Source organism: Manis pentadactyla, chromosome 3 (genome assembly GCF_030020395.1).
Source record: "Manis pentadactyla isolate mManPen7 chromosome 3, mManPen7.hap1, whole genome shotgun sequence".
NCBI classification, from domain to species: domain Eukaryota; kingdom Metazoa; phylum Chordata; class Mammalia; order Pholidota; family Manidae; genus Manis; species Manis pentadactyla.
Window position 1 is genome coordinate 133,507,088 of NC_080021.1, and position 9,882 is coordinate 133,516,969.

The 9,882-nt window shown below is 36.4% G+C and overlaps 1 long non-coding RNA gene across 1 annotated transcript; it reads right to left on the reverse strand.

The window, feature by feature from the left end:
- Positions 1-5,640: 5,640 nt before the first annotated feature.
- LOC130682966 (uncharacterized) lies at positions 5,641-8,428 on the reverse strand. Its single transcript, XR_008996464.1, has 2 exons — positions 8,227-8,428; positions 5,641-6,564 (listed from the first exon to the last, which is right to left on the reverse strand). It is a non-coding gene; the product is annotated as an uncharacterized LOC130682966 (long non-coding RNA).
- Between the last annotated feature and the right edge of the window lie 1,454 nt (positions 8,429-9,882).

The window sequence follows — 9,882 nt, forward strand, 5'->3', positions numbered from 1 at the left end:
TTTTACTCTGCTTCACTACTGTGTCTCTGCCCTTCAATTCTTTGTTGTGGCAGGGACAAGAACCAAGAAAAATAAACAACGTGCCCCAAAGAGTTTGACTGTATCCTTCTAGTCTGATAACTTTGAGCTTACTGGATTCTTGGTAAATCCACCTAAGTGAAAGAGTGCAATTTATTCATCTTGGTCTTAAACTCACACTGAGTTCATCCTAGCAGGGATTGGGGGAGAAAGTGTACTTACCTGGCATCCATTCTCATATGGGTAGTGATTATTTTATAAAAGATTCAGGAGTATAACATTCCTCCTGAAGATATTCTTATATTCTAAACTTACCTGAATGAGTAACGAAGTAATCTCCATCTACTGAGAACCAAAATATATTGGATCACTTTTTAAATGTTCAGACACCTCCATCTGGAAACTGTCCCTCTTGATATCTGTCACTATAGATCAGTTTTCTATATAGATTTTCATGTTAAAGGAATCATACACTTTTGTTTGTACTTTTGTGTATGGCTTTTTTCACCACTTGGAATAATGATTTTGAGATTCATTCTGTATTTGAGTACAGCAATGGAGGAACAGCCTCACACAGGAGAAACCACTGCTTATGAGATCAAGGGGTATTCATTGTGTCCAGTGCATTCAGGTTATACCTGAGTCCAAAGATGTACTCATTCCAATTTTCAGGTTTCTAGACTTTCCCAATAAATGTCCCCAATTCATCTAAATGTGGGTCCACTAGTTATTAGTTTTTTGAAGAAATAATGGCCCAGACTTCTCAAATTTAACCAAAAATATTAATTTAAACATTTAATGAACTATAAATAAGATAAATACAAAGATTTATACCTAGACAGATCATAGTCAAACTGTTGAAAGCCACATACTCCCTGCTCCCTTCTTGTACCTCCCACTTGTGGGCTGGGAAGGGGGAGGGGCTTGGGTTCCAATTGACTGCAGCTCTGCCTCTTTATCCTACTCAGTGCGGGCTTCTTTTCATCAGGCGTAGATGACCTGTTCTTCAGTCTCTAGGCCTTTTTCAGGGTTAGTGGTATGTGTTAACAGTTGCTTCCTTGGATGTATGTGGGAGGTTTCTGCCCTTGCATTCCTACTCTGCCATCTTTTCCACCTGGAAGTTGTTAAGAGTTTTTAATCATGTATGGGTAGTACATTTTATCAAATGCTTTTCCCTGCACCTATTCAGATGATTTTATGGTATTTGTGCTTTCTTCTATAAATTTAAGTATTAGGCAAATTTATTTCCTAATAATAAATTAAAATTGCCTTTTGAGGCTAATTCTCAGTTGGCTATAGTATATAATCATTTTCATAGGTTGCTGGATTCATTTTATTAATATATTAATTAATTAATTAATTATGTTTGGGGGTTGTTTTATTTCAATATAATTTTAAACTTACAGAAAAGCTGTGAGCATTTTATACTTTATAAATTAATTTTCAAATTTTATATTCTCTGTATTTACAGAGATTGAAAGGTTTTTTCCAGCTTTATTGATCTACAAATGCAAAACAATTCCTATCAAAACACCAGGAAATTTTTATAGAAATTGACAAGCTGATTTAAATATATATATTGAAATGCAAACAGCTTAGAGAGAACACCTTTGTAGGAGAACAAAATTTGATAACTTTCCAACTTCTAAACTTACTAGGAAGCTATTCTCCAAAAGACAAAATCAGGGAGGTGAAGAGATCAATGCTTGCCAGGACGTTGGGCAGGCAACAAAGGGTGCTACTATAAATGGGGTGGTGAGCGAGAGTTCTTTAGTGAGGGTAACAGCTCTGCATCCTGATTATGGTGGTGGTCATACAATCTACACTTGTGATGAAAACAGCATAAACCTATACACAAAAACATTTTAAAAAATGAGTACATTAAAAAACTAGTGAGGACTATAATTAATTTTATTGACCAATGTCTATTTCAAGGTCTGATAATATAATGTTATGTAAGGTGTTATCACTGAAGGAAGCTGTGAGATGGGTTCACAGGGCCTTCTGTACCATTTTTGAAAATTCTTGTGAGTCTATAATCACAGGCAGTTCTTGCTTTGCAAGAAGTGCAGGATTGTAAAAATTACTTAGCAAACTGAAACTCCAAAACTATCTTAATGGGGAGAATTAAGTTGTTCTGTGATTTTTTAAATTTCTTTTCAAAACACTAAAACTATTCCTATCAGTTTCAAACACATGGGGAAATGAAAATATAGTAAAACAAATACATAATACGTTGTAGTTTACAACATAGAAAAATGAAATATTGTTTACTTAAAAATCTTTAAGAATCTCATGAATAGTTTGAGTGCTCTTTTCTCCTTGTCATGTACCTTAGAACACAGAGGCAGCATCTTTTCTACCTTGGCAAATTGCCATATTTTCTAAGTTTGGATCAACTTTCAACATACTGTCCTTTGCACTTGCAGTGTTGTGAAATATCTCCAAGAGTTTCTTTAGTGTGTTTTTTGCAGACATTACTTCCTCCAGGACACTGTCATGTGTTTTGTTGTAATTACTTTTCTCATTTATGTCAATAAGTTCACTAAGTTCCACATCTAGCATCTAGAATGATGGCAGTGGTCATATCCCCATTGTCAGCTAATTCCTCTATAAATCCATTTACAATGGATTCAAAACTCACTTCCAGCATGCTCACTTTTCATTTCTTTGCTGCATTTTCATATTTTTTGGTCATTTTACTTTTTTCATAAACTGTTATGTGGGTTTATCCTGGAAAAGTAGGTCACAACTACACACTTCATTGTCTGTGAGTGACAGATGCATTGTGACAAATCAGTCAGACTTTCAAAGAAGTCACAGAAGATAACTGATCAATATGTTTATCTGTTACTTACATAGTGATTTGTGGACTGATGAGCAAGCAGCCTAAGTTGGTACTCCAAGCAATTATTCCCAGTTAAAATACTGGGGTAAGTAAAGTTGGAACCATGTTGGAGAACTAGTGTTTTTAAATTAAATCTTGGTAACTCAAACTGATGCATACTGGAATCATGCAAAAACTGGGGGAAAAAAGTTGGGAAAAAGAAAAAGCCTGTATATAACTTTTGACTCCCAAAAAACTTAACTACTAATAGCCTACTGTTGACCCAAAGCCTTACAACATAAACAGTTAACTAACACGTATTTTGTATGTTATATGTGTTATATACTGTATTCTTATAATAAAGCTACAGAAAAGAAAATGTCTTTTCAAATTTTTGCAAATCTCAAAAATATTTCCAATATTTTTACTGAAAAAAAATTCATTTTTTTTCAGTATATGTGGACTAACATAGTTCAAATCTGTGTAGTTCAAGGACTAACTGTATTTCAAGGATTATTTGTATTTCAAATTGATTTTTTAAATCAGTAAATAAATAAATAAATAAATAAAGATTAAATGAAAAGAAACTGAGAGACCCCGCTTTCCTCCCAATTGCTAACACAACTGCCCTATAAGAAATAATAATGGAGGCTCTTTAGATAAAAGGTAAGAAAGAACAGACAAAAATTTGAATATATGAAGAGTGATGTAATGGTCAATAGCTTCAGTTCATCACACTTGTTACCCATTCTTTTTTTATACAATGTCTTATTGTTTTTATAAAAGTATAAGTGAACTTTTATGAACAGTTTTGCTACCCATTCTTAAACCATAGCTTTGACTGGTCTTTGCCCTTGAATCTTCTGTGGCTCCACTCTCTACAGATGAATATCTGGACCCAGGGTTGTCCAAATCAAGCAAATCACCTATATCAAGAGATCTTTACACAATCAGAGAAATGTGAATATGAATTAGGTATAGATGACATTAAAAAATTACCCTGAACTTCATTAGGTATTAAAATGACATAGTTATTGTAAGACCCAACAGCCTTATTCTGGTCTGCGCTTCCCCCCCAGTGAGGAGAGGAAGGCCACGGCAGATCGATGCAACAAGCAAGAGGTTTATTATTCCAGCTAGCTGGGGTCCAAGTGTCTGCCCGACACAGCGGGTTTCAACAAGGACCTCGAGCACTCAGAACCAAGGGTTTATATAGCATTTCAAAGCACTTAACTCATAGCAATTTCCCACAGCTATACATTATTCTTGCAAGACATACATCCTGGGGTTAGGCAAGAGCAGGATAAGACCATTCCTCAATTGTCAGGGCGGTTCCGCATGATAAGCTTGGTATGTAGGATTTACTGACCAAGGTTAGCTGACCAAGGGTCTCCGCTGCCTTATTCCGGTGTTCATGATTGATTATCTTGTTTTTCTCGGCCTTACCCAGTTCCAGTTCACACACACTCAGGTAATGGCTTTTAGGCCCTTAAGATGGCTACTCTTACGTTAACCTATTTCTATTCTTACATTTAACCTATTTCTATTCTTACATTCCCCTCTTCTTCTTGTATCTATTTCAATCATGAAACTAGGGGTTATCTGTTTGGTCAACACTCTGATAGTTGTCTCAACACTATGATTTGCACGGTGCTAATGCGTTCTTTGATACTAGGCGGTTTAGGATGCAGGGGTCAAAGGTTAAAATTAATATTAAGATTATTAGAGGCCCTACTAGAGTAGAGATGAGGGTAGTGAACCATGGTGAGGAGTTGAACCAGGACTCAAACTACTCTTGGTTTTGTTCTCTTTCTTTTTTCTTTTAGCTAACCCTTCTCTAACTTTGGCCATGGAGTCTTTTACTACTCCTGAATGATCTACATAGAAGCAACATTCTTCTTTAAGGGCAGCACACAGTCCACCTTGTTGGAGGAATAACATGTCTAAACTTCTTCTATTTTGTAGGACTACTTAACTTCCGGGAATGAACACATGGAGTGACTCTGGTTTGGCAGGCCCACCACCTGTTAGATGGGGGAATATAATAAGTTGGGGTGGTGTTTATTACTTCTGTCCTGTTGCAGAGGGAGGTGTAAGTTTTAGGAACTTTCCCAATGCAGGTTCCTTGCCCACTTACAGAGGATAAAGTGAGTCTTGGTCTTTTCTGCTGCCACCTACACTGGGAGGGGTCAGAAGACCGGTTGAGAGCATTAACAAATGCTATACCTTTGTAGTAAGGGGGAGCAACATCATAGCATAACCAGTAGGAGCGAGTTAGCTCGGGACGGATGGCAAGGGGTCCTTGATTAAAGATAATCTCCTGCATTGATTTCTCTCTGGGACACTGGTGCTTTGGCCCAGGCACACATTAAAAGACTGCATGCCCAGCCTCTAAGGTGGGCTGAGGTATTGTATATTTGCTAAAGAATCCTGCCTTTTACTATGCCATCTACAGCTGGGTATGCATGCTAAGTCAGTTTCTCAGCTTGCAAAATTATTTAGATCAGGAGGAAAGACAGCACATAGGCCTGGGCTTTTTAGTATGCTAAAGTGAATCTTATACACGATTACAAATGATTAGCATAATAAAGCATGTGCTTCTCTCCTTTATCTGGGGAACATTAACTGATCTCACTGAAGAATGATTCTAGAGCTTAATGTTCAACATAGTTTTAGTAGGAGGGGGGTTTCCAGCATGTAGTTACGTTGCTCTGATTGCAAATATCCTGCCTTGCTTTCTTCAGAGGCTCTCACTTTATTCTGTCTAAGCCTATGGTCCCTGTTTCATTCTCCCCTCTATAGATAGAGACCCTAGCTGCTGCTAGGGAAAAGGGGCAATGACCGCTCTGGCTGCTTCGTGCTGAGAAGGGGGCGCAGTAAAGGGTGCAGCTAGGTCACCATCACTGGTCAGTTGAGAGGGCTTCAGAAGGCTGGCGCTTCTATTCTGGGTTTCATTTCTATTACTATTTGCAGTTTTGTGGCTTCTAGGCAAGATAAAACAAATTGTGTTATTAGGTTATGTAGCAACATCTGGAGTTGGATTTTCTATTCTGGAAGGAGGCTGCGTTATTGAAACAATACTTTTCTCTAAAATCACCCTCATTTTTATTAGAAGTAACCAGGTTAAGAAAATAATTAACAGCTGGCTTGATTATTTGCACAAGTGCAGCAAGAAGAGCAATTGATTACACAGGCTCTTTTAAATATGCTTTGCTGGAACTTTTTGTAAGGAATTTCAGATTGAACTTTTAAAGGCCTCTTGAGGCCAGACAGCCAAGCCAGACTTGCCATCAGGCTTTGCCTGCAGTACCTGTAGATTTGGATGAATTCCTCTCTTCTCGAGGTCTCTGCACCTGCCAGGAAGTGACCTTCCTTACTCACCTGGTAAGGCTGCTGGGAACTCTGTAAGCAAGGTACCAGGCCAGTTCTTCCAAGGGGCTTTGTTGGCTTTATAAAGTCAATCTTAGTTCCTTAAAGTTGTTCACATCTGAGTCCATGCACATGTCTTTCAGGTATGACATTCCAGTCAAAGCCCTGGCAGTATAACCAGTGTTCTTAATTAGTCTTTTCACAAGGAAAGCAGATTCTTATTGAACTCATGCAAATAAACATACTGCCATGGAATACAAAAATAGTCACTGAAAGTTTTTAAACTCTGTAGGGATCAGGTAGAGAGAAGGATGTTTCAATTCTGCTTATAAAGATAGTCATTTACCAAACTGTTGTCAGCTTAAGAGAACAAGCTTAAAACACTTTATTAGCAACCTTTGAAACAAAAAGACACAAAATCATTTTCTTTAGTTTATGTAATCTTATGTAACTAATACCTGTTCTGCTGAAATCCAGTTCTTTACTAGTTTAGGAATAATAAAACAGTGACTATAAATGACAAAAGACTTACAAATGACAATGGTTAAAGATCTGATGAGAGCTTACTGTAAGACAGTTGACATAAGGAAATTCTGATATTTCTGTAATACAAAACATTCAGTAACAAAGTTTAGCATCATTCTCTTTGACAGTGCTTTCTAGGTATATATATATATATATATATATATATATATATATATATATATATATATATATATCAGATAAATAAGCCAAATTAGTCAAATACTTTCTCTAATGAGAAAAAATTCTTCTGACATGTTCCAGGGGCCCTCTGGAAAATATCAGAGTTAACTAGAGGTAAAAGCACCTTTTTGCATTTAATTTTTTTAGAACTGTCTATCATTACACATTTATTGTCTATATACCCAGCACAGTAAATGAGATATCTTAAAAAGGTGGGGCAGCAGGGGAGACTGCTGCTGTCAGTTTTTAAAGACAATATATAGAAAGTCAAAATAATTCTAGGTTACCAAGCATTCTTGAGAGAATGGTAGCACATGGTAGATTCCTCTGCTTTCATCTTCAGGAAGGGAAAAAAAGCTACAATAAGAATTCACATTTAGCTGAAAGAACTGCCCAAACTCAAGGCAGAGTATAATATCACCAGGCATACAAAAGACCTGTTAGAGATACATACAAAGAATGAATATGACTATAGTCAAATTCTTAAAAGTTTAAGCAGAATCTCAAATTTAAATGTCTCTTTCCTTCACACAGATATTCAGATCTGACCAGAAATATGCTTTGAGATGAAAGAGATCAGGCATTTTACCTCTTCATTTAGGGATTGAGAAATGATGACCTTTGGCTTTCTAACCAGCCATTTCATTCATGGCATCAATAGTGGGTTGTGGTGACATGGAAATGTATGCTGGATATTTGGATGGTTTAAAGATTATATACAATCAATAGCTTACAAACAGTGAAAATAATAAGAACATAACTCAGCATAAGTGTCCAAGACCAGATACAAAAAAGCAGAGAAAGTGCTTAAGTCTACAGTTCTTCCCTAAAAGCTTCAAGAATGTAAAAAATATGGAGAGTCTTCCATGTTTTTTTTAAAACATACAAACATATCCACAGCATATAAATTAAACAAGAAGATCTGGTGGTTCTCAAAAAAATCTATTACAACCTTTCTCAAAAGTGGTCACATGTTTGTCCATCTAAACCTTTACAGTGAAACCTGTTTTTCTGGGAGAAACATAATCTTGTCCAGATTCTACAGAGTTTAATTTTTAAGAATAAATTTTGGTTTGTTAACTAAGTGCATTTAATCAGCTAAAAAGAAAAGCTTTGTTACCATTCTGCTTAGGAGGGTAAATTAAGAAAACAAATAATCTGTAACAACTTTAATCATTTGTTGGTTAGAGAGATTTTTCTACTTATAAAAATATAAGGAATAAATAATTCAATTTCTCATGCCATGCAATCGTTTTCAATAACAAATATTTCAAAGGCAAATAAAGTTTACACAGTTGTTAACAAACTTTAGCTTTTAGTCTTTTTAATATTAAGATTTCATTTTTTAAAAATATTCTGGCAACTCACTGAGACTTTAAGCATGAGAAACTGCTTTGATAAAACAATTAGAGAACTTTTTGCAATCTTTCAACATTAAGAGCAGACTGACAGTTAAAGAAAACCTTTTTTTAACTGGAAACAAGATTCTAATTTTGCTGTGTACTTCATATCAAGATTCACTTGCTTTAATTTCACATAGCACGACTATATCTGTAAGAATATAGTAATTTATTCTTCATTTGCCCCATGGTCTCAAGCACATAAACTGGTGAGAATTAAGCCTGGGCTTGCCTGGGTTTATCCCGCCTTATCTCTAAACATCCTGACCCTCCCCGAAAGCAACAGGCTGAGGGGATCCGCCACAACAAAAGGCACCACGCTGCTGCACCACACTGCTCTCTCTCTTTGTCTCTCTTTAAATAAATAGCTGTACTTTAGAACAAAGTTACTTTCTTTTATCTAAAAACACATTCTTTAGCATGCAGACGAGTTTTCATTCTTTATACTTTCTCTTATTAAAACATACATCTTTTAGCATAAAGAAATGTTTTCTTTATTACTTTAAGTAGTTTTAATTAGAACTTAAAACCATTAGAAACTTTAATTTCCAGTGAACACTGAGAAGTAGGCTATTGTAAACTGTTAAACTAACATTCTTAAGATTGACAAATTTATGAACACATTTTATAATTTCTGTAACCATGAGCTTTACAGCACAATCTCTCACTAAACATAGAGTATATCTTCTTAACAAAACTTTAAGGTTTTAGGTTACTACAAATATTCTCAGGCTGTAGGTAGGTATACACACTGTAACACACAATTAAAAAGGTGTTCACTTGCCACACTCATTTAGTTCACTCATTCATAACAACTATGCTAGATTACTTAGAAAACTTTTACTAAACATTAGATAAAGTCAAGCTTTCCTTTAAGCATCTTCTTGAAATGTTTAACAGGTAACATCAACTTAAATGACTTTAAGTAAACTTTGGCAGCTGATAACTATAAGGACATGCACGCCTCAGCCAAACCTAAATGAGCATTAATGCTTAACATTTTTTAATCAGATTTTCTGGAAGTTTTAGAATGCCCAATTTTCACAAGCGCTTGTCTTTAAATCAATTTCATTAATACCATCCGGAGGTAGAAAGATCTATTCATTTACACACTTAGGGGGTCGTCTGAGTCTGTCCCATTTCTTATGTCAACAAGACTAAGACAAACACGACAAACAACAAACAGGCGCCTACAGAGAAGAATCTGCCGCGGCTGCAGAGGCAAAACTGAAACTGAGTTGAGGGCCTGTCAGACTGCAGCGGCAGCCGACTTTCCTCACAGATGAGGACCTCGTCCTCCAGACGGGGGCAAGGGACGTCTCTCAAGACCCTTGGCCGGTGACCTGCCAGCGCGTCCGCCTAAGTCAATGCTGACCCAGATACAGATTGGAGCTCCTACAGGCTTATACAGGCTTCAGGTTTGTTCGCGAACAAAAACACTGAATGTGCTCACCAGTCGGCAAGGCACTTTCTGATTAAACAGAACATTCTTACAGGTTTGACAAGAGACACACAGATACAAACACAGTAATACCTGGCCAGGGCAAGCCTCTGATCCTTGGC